The 16672-nt window shown below is 37.5% G+C and overlaps 1 long non-coding RNA gene across 1 annotated transcript; it reads right to left on the bottom strand.

The window, feature by feature from the left end:
* Positions 1–1099: 1099 nt before the first annotated feature.
* Positions 1100–9135, bottom strand: LOC138105657 (uncharacterized). Its single transcript, XR_011148600.1, has 2 exons — positions 9073–9135; positions 1100–1156 (listed from the first exon to the last, which is right to left on the bottom strand). It is a non-coding gene; the product is annotated as an uncharacterized lncRNA (long non-coding RNA).
* Between the last annotated feature and the right edge of the window lie 7537 nt (positions 9136–16672).

Raw genomic sequence — 16672 nt, 5'->3', positions numbered from 1 at the left:
AAACATTAGTTTGAATAGTTTATGAATTATTTAGCATTTTTATTCAGAAACTCCTTAACACTGAAAGGCTTTCCCTTTATAAAGAAGCATTTGTTTCATGAGATCATCTTCATTAACCAACTATATAGCAAACATTTCAGGAAGTAGAAGACAATACCAAAGAAAGCACATATATAGAGAGAAGTATAAGCCTTTTAAAAGGAAAAATAGTAAATTGATGCATAATCTTAAGTAATGAGATTTTTCTATAAACACTCATTATAGATTTAGTATCTTTTTGACACATCTTTATTCTTAGAAATGCAACCTTCTGAATCTGAAAATCTGAAAACATTATCCAAAATCTGCATATTTTTACTCAAAACATCTGATTTTTGCATATATTCAAAATCAGATTGCATATTTTTTCCTTCAGTCATCTTTTCCATTCTGTCCTATACAGTCAGGATGATTAAAAGAGGATGAGTGTAATTTTGTTCACAAATCAGAACTGTGAAAATTAATTACTGAATGGGGAAATATTGCTGGGTTAGTGCTCTGAGGATACCAGTGATGCATTTTCCTGGTCTTAAAATCAAGAGTCATACATGGTTAGAAGGGGAAAAGGGATTTTACCTCTGTATTTATTTTAAGGATCCTTAGGTGCACACGTCCAGGTCATATGCATCGAGATGCACCCTGCCGAATATCCCCCAAAAGATCAGGTATAACATTATAGGTTTTACTAATTAGCATATCTATCAAAGATTCCCCAATGAGAGGCTCAAGTGAGCCCCCCTCCCCAAGGAGCCTTCCCCTGGATGATTCTATCTTAGTTTACAGAATGTGTTCTGGAGAAGACCTTGGGGTCTGGGGCACACTGATCTCTAGCTACGGAGCTTCTAAAATGTTTAGTCTCTTATCTTAACAAACAAGTCCAAGAATGTAGGGAAAAAGCACTAGGAATACAGAAGTTGTAAAAAAGGTATAACAGGGGTATAAAAGAAAAGGCAAAATTCTTAATGGCATCACTAGGAGTTGCTCACTGTTGGCAGGCATAACAATTGAAGATAATTTTAGGGATGAATTATATAGAGCTGCAACATAAGAAAGTACACACCAGTTCAGATCCAGGATCTGTCCAGTTCAGCATCCCAGTGGTAGTCTTAAGTAGAACCTGGGGAGAAATAAGAAGAGATCAAACATACATGACAGCTTCTCTCTGACACACAGGATTTCCTGAGTCTAGAGATTAGAGTGTTTAGTAATTTTTAAAAAACCTGTCTTCCAAATACTGCTTTAGTTTTCCTCTTGAACCATAGTACCACTTGACTCTCTGTTTCATCACTGGCTAAGTTAACTCTATGACGTCATGAAGAGTCCTACTCTACTTCTTTGCATGTAAGAAAATAATTCGGTTTGACAATATTTATTGCCCTCTGAACATTTCCTAGCATTAGAAATTGAATACCTGTTGGTAGAATTAAAAAAAAAAAAATAGCATAGTTGAAGTTAAAACTGTGGCGTAGCGTGTTAAGGGTGGCTAGAAGCCATTACACGTGCAGTGCACCAGGAGAAAGATCAAACAAAATGTGGGCCTGCTCCTGAATGGTTTTGGTGGTGTAGTGCCAAAGAGAAGTCCATCTACTGCCTTCTTGGTCTTTACTGACAAGGTTTCCTTTCAGGAAAGGAAGTCTCTGCAGAGTTTGAGGAAAACGTACTACTTGCAGTGGTGAGGAAGGTGTCAGGGATTACAGCTGCATGTATACGAGTCCCTGGGATCAAACCACATGTACTGGAGTGGGCTGGTAGAGCTGGCTGATGTCACTGTGAGGCTCCTCTTATAACACTGAAGTGTCATGAACATTCAGAGGGTGCCCAAATAATTGGAAAAGCAAGTTTCATATCATCCTTCAGGGACGGCAAAGAGGAAGACAGAGGGGACACACAGCTGGTCAGCCAAAACCTAGTACTGTAGAAAGTCACTGAATCATACAGCCTGACAGATGTGAGGCTGCAGCAGTTCTGTCACTAGTAGCTCTACATTCAGCTAGTAGCAAAGCTACTTTTGCATCCTCCAAAAGCGTGTACATACCCACATCTAACACATGCACACAGAAGCCATGGAGCATAACACAGCCTGAACATTACTCTCACCAGCAAACACATAAATGCACACAGCACTCACACAAACATGAACACCATGGAAGGCCTGATCCCTGTACTCCACTCTTATGGATTAGCACTGAAGTGATTAGCAAAATATATAGACTGCTGCTATGTATTACTTCAGTAGATGCTCTTGAAGACTTCAGGTATACTGATTCCTGTGTCTCCTGGTCTTCTCTGGGACCTATGAGACCCTGGAGATTGCAGTCCCACTCTAATTGCTGTTAGTCAGACATCAGATTGTTTCACACAAACTTACACAGTTTAGATCACTCCAACTAATCTGAGATACCCACTGGATAAATGGGTAACTCCTAGATGCTGGTACTTGGATCTACAATCTGCTGAGCTTTGTATTTCCACTTCAGTTGCTTGTTGTCAGGCCAATTATTTTTTTTTTCCCATTCAGCTAGAAATTTGCTATCATTCACATTTACTCACTTGGAATACAGAGGACAATCAGAGGAAATAGTTAGAAATATGATTTAATGGGAATATGATAAATGCATGGTTTAGACAGAAAACCATACTGACAGGCAGCCTGTTCATCCTTGACTGGCCCCTTTATCACCCTTTTTTCCCCTGCTTGTTCCTTCTCAGTCCTCTTGATCCCTCCCTTACCCACCTTTGGGAAACTTCACAGGAGGAGACTTCCACATCACTACAATCTCCTTAAAATATGCCAGAATCAGCTTTACACGATCTGAAAAGACCCTTCTCCCTGCATGTCATAGAAAATCCTAGACCCATTTAAACAATTACAAAAACAACCTGATGAGGTTTTTTTACATAGTATGCTCTAATGCTGTGGGTTATGGGTCCCTAGAAGTTTCCTGTGTTATTTAACTCAAAAACCAGTGATCAGTGATTCAAAGTCTGACTGACAGCTGTTTATGAGGGTTCCTCAAAGGTTGGTACCAGGTCACTAATATCTAACACATTCAGTACTGATGTGGATCATGGGAGGGAATTCAGCATGTCCACAGACATACCACACTGAGGGGAGCCATTGATTGTCTGGAAGGAAGGGCTGTCAGATGGCCCTTGACAAGATAGAGGAATAGGCTGGCAGGAACCATACAAGGTTCAGCAAAGACAAATACCACAGGGCCCAGTGCCTGGGAAAAAATAAATCCCTTACAGTAACACATGTTTATTACATGTACTTCCGCCCTCTTTTCTGCTGCTTTAGGACATCCTGTTGTCTTTGGAACAGCTCATGCCATACTCTATTGGCATCTGCTACACACAAGCATGACAGCTGGGAACTCAGCAGAGAAAAGGGTAGCAAAACCTGGTGACAGGAAGGACAAAGTCTGTCAGTGAACCTGGCCCTTCCTTTCCTCTGAAGGACTAAATATTTTTTTATTAGAGAAATATGGATCAGTTTTCAAAAAATGACACCACTTATCTTCTTAGTAGGGATGCTATTTTTCAATGAGAGATGTATTAGGTTTCTTGTGTCCTTGTTCATTTTGTGAAGGAAAAGGTTTCTCAAACCATAAACTATCCTCCTGGAAGGAAATATAGAGCTGTGCTATAGCATGGATGATTGAATGAGTTAATGTGATGTTCTGTGCTTTAAAGATGCTCACAAAAGGAGATCTGATAGAGAAATCTATGTTTTATTCTGATTTTTAATTTATTGATATTAGAGCTCAGCTTGAGCATTTGATTTGATAAATTTGTCTTAACAAAAGATAAATTGCAAATAGATTTCTTATAGTCAAAATAGAATTTGTGGTCAAGAACAAACCCCATGTAGATCTTGATGAAAACAGCCAGTAAGACAATGCATGTATAAGATACAGATCTGGGCTTCTGCTTGGGTTGCTGTTAGTCACTGCACTAAGCCGTGGGAAGGTTTCTAAGCTAAATCTATGCTCTGTCTGCTTTAGTTTGGCAACTTCAATTTTTGCCATGACATCTTTTGTACAGTATAATGCTGAGGCTTAGAATAGGCCTCCTTTAGCTTCACTTGCGGTTAAGTTTCTTCTTTTTAGGAGTAAAAAGAAATATTAAACTTTTGAAGGCAAGGAAATACAAGAAGCAGTTGAGACTAAGTTATGACTATAAAATGAAACAAAATAGAATCTAGTACAAGCTGAGACAATTGTTTACAAAAACATATTGTTCTAATAATCCCCACAAAAATAAAAAAAAAACCCTAAACCACAACTGCTTGGCTGTTTGAAAAATTTAGTATGGTTTCCCAATATTTTGTTCTAGTTGTACATCAGTGTTATGTCTATCCCCACCTGTGTCACATCAATTCAGTGATGATGTACTTGTGCAACACAGGTTAATTTGGAGTGATTTGGTGTATTATCTCAACTACCACTGAGGGAAGGAGTATTATGTTCTACTGCAGAGAGGCAGAATGTTTGACAAGATTGTCAGCATTTTCTATTAGAAATGTCATGTTGATATAGTGCAGAGAAGAGCATTTCTTAGCAAGGTACTTGCAATTTGAAGTCCCATTAAAAAGGAATAACTTGGTTTGCAAAGGTTAGTAAGGAGGAGGAGTTGTGAAAAAATGTTATGAGTTTTCCCTTAAAAATTAGAAAATATACATTCCTTTCTGTTCAAAAGTGTGGAAAAGTTTTGTAAAATATTATAGGGCACATGAAAGTATTATTCATAGCTTACCCAGACTGTGCATGAGAATGGATGGAGGCACAGGAAAGTTGGAGAGGAAAAGAAGATAACAAATTTCTAGGGTCATGAAGTCTAGTATCAGCACAACTGCGTTCCCCTTGGGTGTGAATATTGTTAAATGAACAACTGGAAAACAGTATACTTAGTCCTGCTCACACTGATCAGTAGGCCTGAGTCAACATGGAAAATTGAACTTGGTGCAACTTAGTATAGTGGAGTCTTCCAAAATAATACCATAGAATTAGGGTAAACACTTGGCTTGCTTCTCTCTAGTGTGCAATTATATAACCAAATAGCCACAATAAAGCCATTTATTTTAAGTCCTTAATGTTAGTTATAATTCAGAAAGTGATACAGGCAAACATATCCTTAGCAACAACTCTAGGGATGAGGAAAAATTGGTAACTCAGTAGATCTGGTCTTTAACTAAATGTCTGAGAAAGCTGTATGGTAACCCATGGGATTATTTAAAAGAGTCTGTTTAAGAAAAAAACTGATTAGCTAAAGTATGCCTTTTACTAGTTTAGTGTGTATTTCAGCCTTAATTGTATTATGACAGAGCTGTGAAACTACACTGAATTTGGGCTAGCTGCTGTTATATAGCATGGAGTAAAGATAATGGATGTCATAAGGAAACCTTTGTGTAGGAACCCAGAGTGCAGAGAATATTTCTCTGCCTGTTTTGAAGGATTTTAACCCCCTGAACAACACTGGTTTTGACCTCTGTCCTTGGAAAAAACTGCATACTCTTAGAGAAGAACTAGAAACTACACTGGTGTAAATTAGGTGATAGACTACTATGTAAGATTGTCACAGGGTGAAAAATTTAGAGGTTTTGGGTTTGTTAATGTAGTAAATAGATAAAAGAAAAAACATCAAAATGGAGGATTGTTGTTGTTTTCCAAACCTTTGTCTTCTTCTACTATTCCATATTCTGCAGTAAAAGTAGTTTGGGATGATTGGACAAAGAATTCCACAGTTCCTGGCTGTGTTACAAAATAATTGGTAGAAAAGTAAATATAATGTACGTTTTTAGTAACCATTGGTTAATTTACCTTTAAAGAGGCCATGTAATCTTGATAATTCGGCTTTCTCCTCTATTCTCTGCTTTGTACTATGTCTGGGTCATGCTAGTGACTCTGTTTCTCTGATAAGACTTAATAAACAACTATCTAGAAGCAGCAAAGGCTGAGAGTCCCGTTTGTCTCTCGAACTACTGGCAAGGACTTTAAAAGATCTCTCCCATCAGGAGAGGCATAATTACGGCATGATCAGTGTCACCTTTGAGGAATGGAGTTCTGAGTGACAGATACCCCACAAAGCTAACTCTCATGGGATATTGACTAACCTATCCTGTTCATATTGTATCATTTAATTCTTTAGATATTTCTGACACAAATATTCTATAAAGCTTCCTTGACAATAAGTTGTTAATTAAAAGTCTGGTGATGATTTTACTTGAGAATTATAGGCTGATTTTCAGCTTCTACAGACAGACATAGCTTCACTGAAACCAGTTGATGATTTTTCCCTACAGGTCTATAGTAGATCCACAATAACAGAATCATATAATGGCCTGGATTGGAAGAGACCTTAAAGACCATTTTGTTCCAAGCCCACTGCCATGGACAGGGGCACCTTTCACTAGACCAGGAGGCTCAGAGCACTATCCAACCTGGCCTTGAATACTTCCACAGATGGGGCATTCATAGTTTCTCTGCACAACCTGTTCCAGTGCCTCATACCCCCAGAGTAAAGAATTTTTTCCTAATATTTAATCTAAACCTACTCTCTTTCAGTTTGAAGCCATCCCCTCTTGTCCTGTCAATACATGTTCTTGTAAATGGTCTCTGTCCATCTTTCTTGGAGGCTCCCTTCAGGTACTGGAAGGTAATAGTAGGAAAGTGATCAGAAGATCAGCTTAATTGATTTTAGTGGGAACACTTGACACATTTTAGCAATATGTGGTTTTAATAAATAAGATTTGAATGCATAAAGGGGCTTAGGTGTCATACTACTAATATTGTAGCACTTTTTAAACATCACTACAAAGTGCTTAGAGTAGCACTCTAAAATACAAGAGAAGCATTAGTACCACAACCTGCTGATTAAGATGCTTTCCAACAGAAAGGTCTGAAGACGTCTGTGACATAAACAAATTCACCACCAAATAATCACAAAACCAAGAAGATGCAGCAACTTCAGACCTACCAAACTGGCAAAAAGCATACAAATATTAAGCAAGGATGAACTGAAGTAAATAGTATAAAGAGAAAATGATCAGCAATTGATTTGCTTCTTTTACGCAACAAGGCAAAAAAAACCCCCAAACTGACCATGCTTTTTCTTTAAAGAAGGCAATTGAAATGAGAGAGACTGGATACAGAGGAATGCTGCAGTTTCCTAAGGTCAACAGTATTAAAAAACCTGCCTAGAACTGAATCTTCATAAAAGGAAGAAAACCCTTTTTATGGTAGACCTTCAGTATCATAAACTTCCTAAGGAGACTATTAGCAGTGAGTAAAGATTCGACAAATGGACAAAAAAGTAATAATCATCAAGAAAATTGCATCTTGAAGGTCAAAATTTTTCCAAGTGACAAAAGTGAGAGTTCAGCATCGCAAGAAAGAGTAAAGAAATATTAAAAGATGTTGTTGCAGTCATATAAATAAAATTAGTCCAAAGAAAGACAGCAATGCTATAATAATGAGGCTATTGAGGTAAAAGGGAATTCAAGTGTGGTTCTCAACTATGTATATATTTGTCTCAATATTGGTAAAAAAACAATACTGATCAAAACAATATCTTTTAATAGCAAAAGAGAATGACTGCATGGAAATTACTCCATTCAAAATAATTTAAAAAAATTCAAACTGTTTATCATTCTAGTTATGATAAATAAGCCAAATCGCTACTGTACATATTTTAAACAATTAGGAGAGTAATTTATGTGTCTATTAGGAAAGAAATATAAAAAAGTGAAGTTGCATTATGAGTGAAATAGTGAAACAGTGAATACAGTATTTATTCTAAAAAAGAGATTGAAACAATATGGAAATGAAAGATTCTTTATTTTTTTCTCAAATAATAATTTTTTGGTATAATTTTTTGTTAAAGGGGGAAATGAAAACTGGAATAAAATGCGATGTTGTTTACACACAGTTCATAGATTAAACTAAATAGATCTAATTTGTCATAGAGCTGATTTCTAAGTAAATGAAACTAGCCAATCACTTTTTTTTCACTTCAGTAAATATAAATGCATTTATAATGTATCTCATACAAAAACTGAAGTACACTAATCAAATTTGATTTAAGCAAGACAACAGAAGGAATTGCCTAAAGTCAGGGAATTTTCCTCTGAAAACATGAGGTAGCAAACCTTGATTGGTAATTAGGCACAGGGTGTCAGAGTTGGCAGTACACAAACACTGTGAAAAAGGCAGATGCAATACTGCAAAATTATTAGGTGTGATGCTCCTACTAGAGAGGAAAAGCAGTATTTCTAACATACTGAGAAAGTGAAAAATTCATGTTCATATTAAGCAATAATTCAAACTGGAGCAGGTTTACAAAATGACTGAGATGTCAGACAGAATATATATATTTATATATATATAAAATTTCATATATATGCGTTATTTATATATATACACACCCAAAGAAAGGAGGAAAGGTCAGCTTATTTAACTGAGCAAACTAAGAGTGGAGGGAAAATACCTCCTTTAAGTTAATGCATCAAGGCAGTATGAGGCAAGCAAAAAATTATTCAAACTAAAGTATAATGTTGCTATGGGAATAAATAATTTTAATTAGTCTAAAATATATTTAGGATGCCTATTAGAAAAAAAACCAAAACTGTACAAATTACTGATGAAGTTGTAACAACTTGGAATATTTAAACATAAGGGAGTTACTGAGGTTCCTGTAACCTCAGTTCATTTATGGATTCACACACGGGAGAAATACCAACCAGAGGTCAACATTACATAAATGTTTACTGGCAAAATATAGAAAATCACGGAACTTTGGAAAAGGATATTAATACAACAATCAACTCAACATAAAACACTTATCCGTAGCAATAACTTAGTCCATTTCACTTAACGACTTTAAACCTGTTCGATTTTACATTACCCAAAAAGTTCAATGAAATGAGAATTAGAAGGAGAAGAGAGTCAGAAGGACAGAAAAAATACAGAAAAACATACGGCCACCAGCTCCCGGGTGGATTCCAAAAGGAGGAAGAACCAGACACATACTCACCTTGGTCAGCCTTTTAAACTCCCGGATCTCCATGGCCTTTCACCAGGTGGGACTTCCAGTCACTCGGCCACTCAGGAGCTGGGTTAGGCAAGACTGGGGCAGCCCCCCGTGTGCCAATGATTGACAGACACAGTGGGGTTGGGATGCTCCAGCTCTGGGCTGGGGGTGGGCATTTCACTGCCTCACCTGGGCAAGGCCTGACAGGCCCCTCCCACCACACACCCCCAAATGTCTCAAGACATCTGTCTTTTCCAGTCTCTGACAGAAGCGGAAGAAGGAAACCCGTGATTTCAAGAAGAAAGTAGATACAGTTTTATAAGATTAAACCATGTGTTTGATACAACTTTTTGACAATGCCAAAGGTTTCCTAAAGTCCCAGATTACTGAAGCAAAACTCCTAAACCCACGACAGAAACAAATGCTTGCATTGTTATGGAATAGCTATGGTCATAAAACAGAAGCACATGATGGTGATACCAGATACCCTATTACAATGTTATTGATAAACCCCTTAAAGTCTTTTAGGATATGTTTATACTGCTTTGAAGTCCTGAACTTTTCTCAAATGGCATCTCTAGGCATATATGGGGTGTGTAAAAGGAGTTGTGTTTACTCAAAGCAGTTCTTCATGAGGTAATAAATGAAGTTGACAACACCTTTTTCTGTTTCTTGTTTCTTCTTGTGGCATATATGCAGAGTGCCTTCATAAGAGAGGAAATATTGCTCATTAAAACCATAAGCAGAAAATAATCTCAAATTTCTGTTGTGTGGAAGAGAGGAGACTCATTTGATGGGTTTTCTTAATTTTAAAATAACATTTGACTCTTCTTAGTACTTTTAGCCAACAGAGGAGTATGGGGTAACTGCATTAGATAGTCTCTCTTCTCAAGATATCTCATCATTATTGTTTCAATATGGACTACAATTAGGTGGCACCAAATCAACAAGCATCTTGATTATCTTTACCCAGACTAACATTGAATTACATATTTCAACTGAATCTTATCTTGATTTGATTCACAAATGCTTCCTTCTGTCAAATCACAGAAACACTGGAGTGACCTTTCACTGTTAGTCTCTATGGATTTTTCTCTAGCACATGAGTCAGTAACCTTCCATATTTTGAGAAAAATAAGGTGAACAACCTTATGAACAACTAGTTTGGAAACATGAGCAGTAAACAGGCAAACCTGTTTATGAGGTTTTATTCACCAAAGGATAAGCCAAACAAATTTAGCTAAATGGTTTTCTCTAGTAATAGACAACCAGAAGACTTACCAAGGCTTCACACACTATTTTCTTTAGATGAAGGCTGATTGCATCAACAAGGAAAAGTTGTATCCTTCAGCCATTTCTTTAGAAAGAAACTTAGGGGTTTTTTTCATTAATCCTCTCTATTAAAGCAAAACTGAAGAGAGGAACGCAGTGTTGCATTTCCCCACTGCTTTTCCTATTAAATTGTCTGCCTTCCACATTGTTCCCCCCTTCCCCTGCCCTTAGTCCTGGCCACACCCTCGGGTTCCAGTACCCCAACTCCACCCATGTACCACCCCTGCGCCCTGAGATTATTTCTCCGTGCAGTCTCTCCACCCCCCACGTCCCCAGATAAGACCCCAAGCTCCCTGACTCACGTGGTCTCTCTGCCTCTGGGAACTGGTTTGTCACCATGTAGTAAAAGTTCCTCTGAGGTCCATATGGAGGGACCCTTCTTCCCTCCTTTACTGTCACCATGTTGCGGAGCCGACAGCTAGCCGGAGCAGGAGCATGGGGCTGTCCAGAAGGAGTACGGGAGAGCGGAACCGCCATTCTACCCTAAGCAGCCCCACAGCACTTTCGGGGAAGGTTGCGGTTTGCTAAACCAAAACAAACAACGCAACTGAAAAATTTTGAGACTATTGTCTGGTGAGGAAATACAGGTCTTGGCATCCGACATAATTCTAACTTTTGACTTTAGCAGGAGATTATCTCAACAAAACCTGTAAAAAAAGTTGGCATGTGTTTGAAGTAATCATATGATTCATTTTTTCTGTTAATCCAAATTACTCCTTGTCTCGTCTTTATCACAGAATATGGAGGGTTCAGTAGAGAGTTCAGCAGAAGGTGAGAAGAACAGGAGAGAGATGAGGGTGTTTTTGTGTCGGGGTCCCTTCCCCCCTGCCATGTGGTCCTGGGAGAGGGGCCCTGGGGGGAGACACGGGGTTTCCCTGCCCCTGGTCAGCCTCATTCCCCATTGGTTATTTTGTGTTCCCCTGCACGGGCAAGGACCCTTGATCCCGTGATTGCCGCAGTTCCTTGGCAGAGCCCCGGCCATGCGGCTGGAGAAATAAACATCTCTGAAACCTCTATCAAGAATCCGTCCACATATATATATATTCTTTCCACGGGCCTCGTTGTCTGATACACGTGTTGCAGTATCTCCACTGCAACATTTTTGGATCTCACCACAGAGGTTAAACAGTTATCAGGGCACTACTGAAGCCTAAACTCCTGAAAATACGGCCTTCAATCTTCAGGTGCTATGCCATGGGACAGCTGGCCTGAGGAATCTGTTAAGTATTTTCTCTAATGAAGTAAATCACACAGTGTTTCTGGGTGCTCTTTTTGTGGAAAGCAGTTATTTCAGAGACTAGGTTTTGAGTGAGGATTTTTCTCTGGAATGTTTGAAGATCAATGGTCTTCAGTGAGAAATAGAGTTTTAAGTGGATGAGTTATACTTGTTACTTTTGACCCCAAACTGAAGTGGAAGTCTCCTTGGGCATTCACCAGTGCCAGCAGAGTATTGTACTTAACCTTTACTTTCTCACTGTAAGTTTCACATTCAAAAATCTCTTCTGATTACATATAAGCCAACTATGACTCTATGACTTGCTTTTTAAACATTGCAGTGTACTTGAGAAATTAAAAGAAGTTTTTTAAACTCTTCGTATCTCATTCATATATACAAGAAAGTCAATGAAAGACACAAATGCAGGATGCATTCACCTGAAAGTAACTCCTCCAAAGAAAAGCTGCTATAAATATACCTGGTTGTCATATTCTTCCTTTCATACTAAATTTCACTCAAATGTTTTCAAAATGGGAAACTTTGGTCAGTTTGTGATGTGATTAGAAATATATTGATACTCAGCTTAGTTGCTATTCAGAGTGGAAGGTGGGCAGTATGAAAAGTAGAGGGATGCATGATCTTATACAATGGAAGTCAAGTACAAATGATCATTGGAGAAACACAGTATAAAATTATTAGTCTGACCTTATTACTGATTTACTTTGAAAACACCCACTGAATGTATTGTGATCCTTCCTTGTCTTTAAATAATTGCAAAAGTATTGCTAAGTTGTTTGTTTGGATTTTTTTTCCTTTTGCATCTGGAGAACAACATGTAGTTTCATACTCATTTAGAGAAAAAGAATCCTTAACATCATATTTGGCTTCTATGCACACTTTCAGCTTTGTAATATTCACACTCAAAATGCTTATATAGAGGAAAAGACAGAATGAAAAAAATTCTCATGCCTGCATTACCTATCTGAATGCTAGGTAAGGTCAAATGTGACTCTGTATTGGTTTGCTTCACAAGTGCAGTAAATGCAAGATTTTATCTTATGCTGTCTTCTCATATATAATCATCACCCCAACTAGGATACTCTTAAAAGTACTACTCCCTAAAAATTTAGAGTTTGGCTAATCTGCACCCTTAGGTAAGGAGAAGTGAAAGGGGGCTGTCTAACAATGTTCTATATGTCTAAGTCTTATGTTCTGCAGTTTTTAATAGCAGTTCTGTAGTTTGGTTTCCCAACCCTTACTGTACATTTTCTGTGATCTTGGTTATAGAACTCCACTTTTGAATACATATTTTACTGCTTTTGATTTTTTATGTGTTTTGGAGACGTGGAAGGGGAGAGATGAGTATGAAATAATTTAATACACATATATCCTGGTCATTAGAGATCCCTTCTAAAATTGTGTTTGTACAGATCAGGCTGAAACTCCTTAGTTCACAGAGAAAGTAGAGAAAACTTTCCTTTAAACATGATATTAGGAAAAAGAGGATACAAATTTGCCACTAGAATATTGATAATTTTTTCTATTTGATTGCAAAAAATATGTTAGCATCCAGGTCATACTAAAATTATACTTTTATGATTTAGAATAATGGGTTTATGGGACAGAGAGCACTTGAAGAATATCTTTCAGAAGTTTTCCAGAACTATTACCTCACTTTTGCTTATTGTATTTAAGATTTGATTAATGTCCACTTCTTTTACTGTTGAAAGTGCATTAAATTCAGGATGAGCAGCATAATCTAATATTAGAGCTGCATGATTTTCTCATAAAAATATTTTCAACTGTAATTTTTCATCAGTCTTTAATAATTTAAATTAAATTTTCCCTGTTGATAGGTCCCAATTTACATGAAATATGATAATACTATTAATTATTATAAGAAAAGACCCTGGTTTGCACAGTGGTAAACAGCCCACAAAGAAATATGAAAATTCAAGATGCTAAATCTAAGAGGGTTCTGTTCCTAATGAATCTAGTCCAACCCCTCAGAACATCTGATAATCACAGCAAAAATGATCATTTTCCAGTGCAAGGCTGAAGGGATTAAGCAGGACTTACAGCTGACACTCTAAGGAATTCTGAGTTAAGACTGACCCCAGAGCTGAAGTCTGCCTCATGTATGGTCTTCAGGAGTATCCTGTTAGGACCAAATCAAAGAAAGAAGTCCCTGATTCAGTTCAAAGATAATTCACGTTTCTGAGGGTATGCGGTCAGTTCATTTTTGCTGGGATGGCTAAGGCAGTAAGATTGGCAGACATCAGGTCTCTGATAACCAGGGTAAGTCTGACTCATTCCCTTAACACTGGCTCCTTCAATATCCCTCTGCTGAGAGCACTTGTACCATGGGTGGAACTGGCCAAAGACCATGCAGACCTCCTAGATCTGCAAAAGGACAATGTGGTATCATCATGTAGAAGATGATACCACATTGTAGAAGAGCTTCTGCTTGCTTCCTTTTAAAACCCTTTAAAAGTACAGGAGCTACCATAGAAACAGCTATTTGCCCTACTTCATAAAGCATTGTGTAGTTGCAAAACCAGGCATTGTAAAGTCATGAAATGACATATTACCCTGTAACTTCAGTTCTAAATTCTCTCGTAAATGCACAGACACTTTGATTCAATGGCTGCTTAGGTCATCTTCCTTAGGAGCCCATGCTTTATTGAGAGCATTATCTGGACCTGCTGGGGGTGTGAATCCGAGGTGCTTTCCATATGATCTAATTTTTAATGCTGTTTGAGTTGTGAACAAAACAGATGTTTGGATTTTGTCTCTGCTGTAGAAGTCCAGTTTGGTGCTATCATAGAAGCTGCTAAGAACTGGTGTCTCTTTTTCTGATTTCTGTTGGTCTGGTTCTGTCTATTCTCAGATACAACTGAAGTTTATGTGAATATTGTTTTGAACCTGCTAAGTGTTACTTTATGTAATTTGAGAAATCAGTTGCTAAACCCTCAATCATGTACTGCAAACAAACAGTCTCCCACTGTCTCGCCGGTTCAGCTTGCTTTCTGTAATGTGGGGATAACAGTAACCTCTCACATCACACTGCACTTTGTGAAGATAAATTAATGCTTGTGGAGCATCACGGAGCTGACTGCCAGAGAAAAGCCCATGAGGAAATTAATAATTCTGTCTTCATTGCAGCCTCTGAATAGTGTGCAGTAGATAAGGCATAAGTCCACAAAATGAACAATGAGAATAAAACAAAAACACTGAATAGCTGTTCTTTTTTAATTGATCACCATCCATTCTGTTCACTCAATGGGGTAGGGGTCCTGTGCAGAAAAAAACCACAGTGTGTGATTATGTGTTATAATGCACATACTCCAGGGAAAAGAACTAGGGCTGCAAAGACTGTTGAGTTCTCTCATTTTGTAAGTATTTGATTTTGCCACTGCAACATCTATCACATGCTTTTATGGATTAATTTCTCCTTTGCTGTCATCTACCCCTTCTCACCTGCACACAGTCAGTCCCTTGAACTCTACTTCAAACAACAGCCCAATATATTGAAAATATTTTTCCACAGATGCTTTTTCCAACAGATGTTTTCCCTATTCCTTCCTTCACTTCTCCTCAAGTCTCCTTAACTCTTTTGTGCTATTTATGTCTATCATTGCTCTGGAAAGGGAAATGTCTTGACTTCTTTAGAAGCCCAAGTAATTCCAATACTTTTTAAAACACAGTAACTTTGTGGTTTTAAAAGTCTAAATTCAACTGTGATAGGCATGCCTTATTGTAGTTTTCTTTTTGAGAGGAAAATCAAAAGTCAGGATCAATCAGACACATTACATAATTTAATACCTCTCAAACTTGTTTGTTTCCTAGCTGAATTGTTTCTTTCCTCTTTTTTTTTCTTTTTAATAATCTCTTTCAGAATTGTATCTAATTTTTTCTTCCCTTGTCAGTAGACCTTTCATTATACTGAACTTTGGAGTCTGTTCATCTAATAACACTGATTATGTGTTTATTAACATTTATTAAATGATCTGAGCAATGACTCAAGTCTATGCTGAGACAGAAAAAATAAACATGTATCAGGTTGTATTAATTATTTTAGTATGTACTGGTTTATGTGTCTGGAGAAGAAACAATAAAATCCATTAATATTTTTTAAAATTAATCACTTCAAGACAATTAAAATTCTCATGTCCTACCTAACATAGTTCTTAGTAGAAACAAATAAAATCTATTTGATACTGCTCCATTTTTCTAGTTTTTGTTTACATCTGCACTAACTTGCAGACCCTCAGAACAAAGAGCTATCTATGCTTGGCAGGAACTATGAGTGTTATGACTCATCTCGGCCAGCACCCAAATTCTGGCAATCACCAATTACATCTGTTGCAAAGAAAGATGCAAGAAGCCTTTCCAAGGACAACTCTGGAATAAACGGGGTCACTCTGAAGCCCACCAACTGAATATTGAAGGGCTGCTTCTTGAGCATTTTTCACAATTTGCAGAAAACTGAGCTCATGTGAACTTCATCCAGGAGACAGGGCTTCTTCTCTCTGAGAATTTGCAGTTACAGTAAATTCTAAAAAAAAGAAAAATGGTGGCTCAAGCAGTTTTACAAATTTGACCCTCACAGGTAGATGTATCAGGAAACTTCACAGCGTGAATGCATAAAAATACAAACATTTATGCTGAAATAACCCTTAGGTTAGTTATAAAAACAGGACACCAGTTGGCAGGCATGTGATTCAAAGGACATTTGTGTATCAGTTGTCAAAGTAATAGTAAACTCAGATTTTCATCAAGATGCAGTGTATTTAGAGAGTACAAGTGTCTTGTCTTGGGATAGGATGTGGCTTGGACATGTTTCAATAATTTCAGTTGGTTTTATTCAACATTTAAAGATTTACTCAGTGAAATTTTAAATGACCACTGCATGTTTCTGCCTTAAAAATTAAGCAGATAACCTTACATGGCCCCACATGACCTTCTCTGCAGCAAGATTATGGATTTGTATTATTCACAAATTGGTATTTAAATTATCTAAGTTTAACCAATTAAAAACCAATCAATTTTCTT

Source organism: Aphelocoma coerulescens, chromosome 2 (assembly GCF_041296385.1).
Source record: "Aphelocoma coerulescens isolate FSJ_1873_10779 chromosome 2, UR_Acoe_1.0, whole genome shotgun sequence".
Taxonomy (NCBI): Eukaryota; Metazoa; Chordata; class Aves; order Passeriformes; family Corvidae; genus Aphelocoma; species Aphelocoma coerulescens.
The sequence above is the reverse complement of the archived record's forward strand: the minus strand, read 5'-3'. Positions and strand labels throughout refer to the sequence as shown.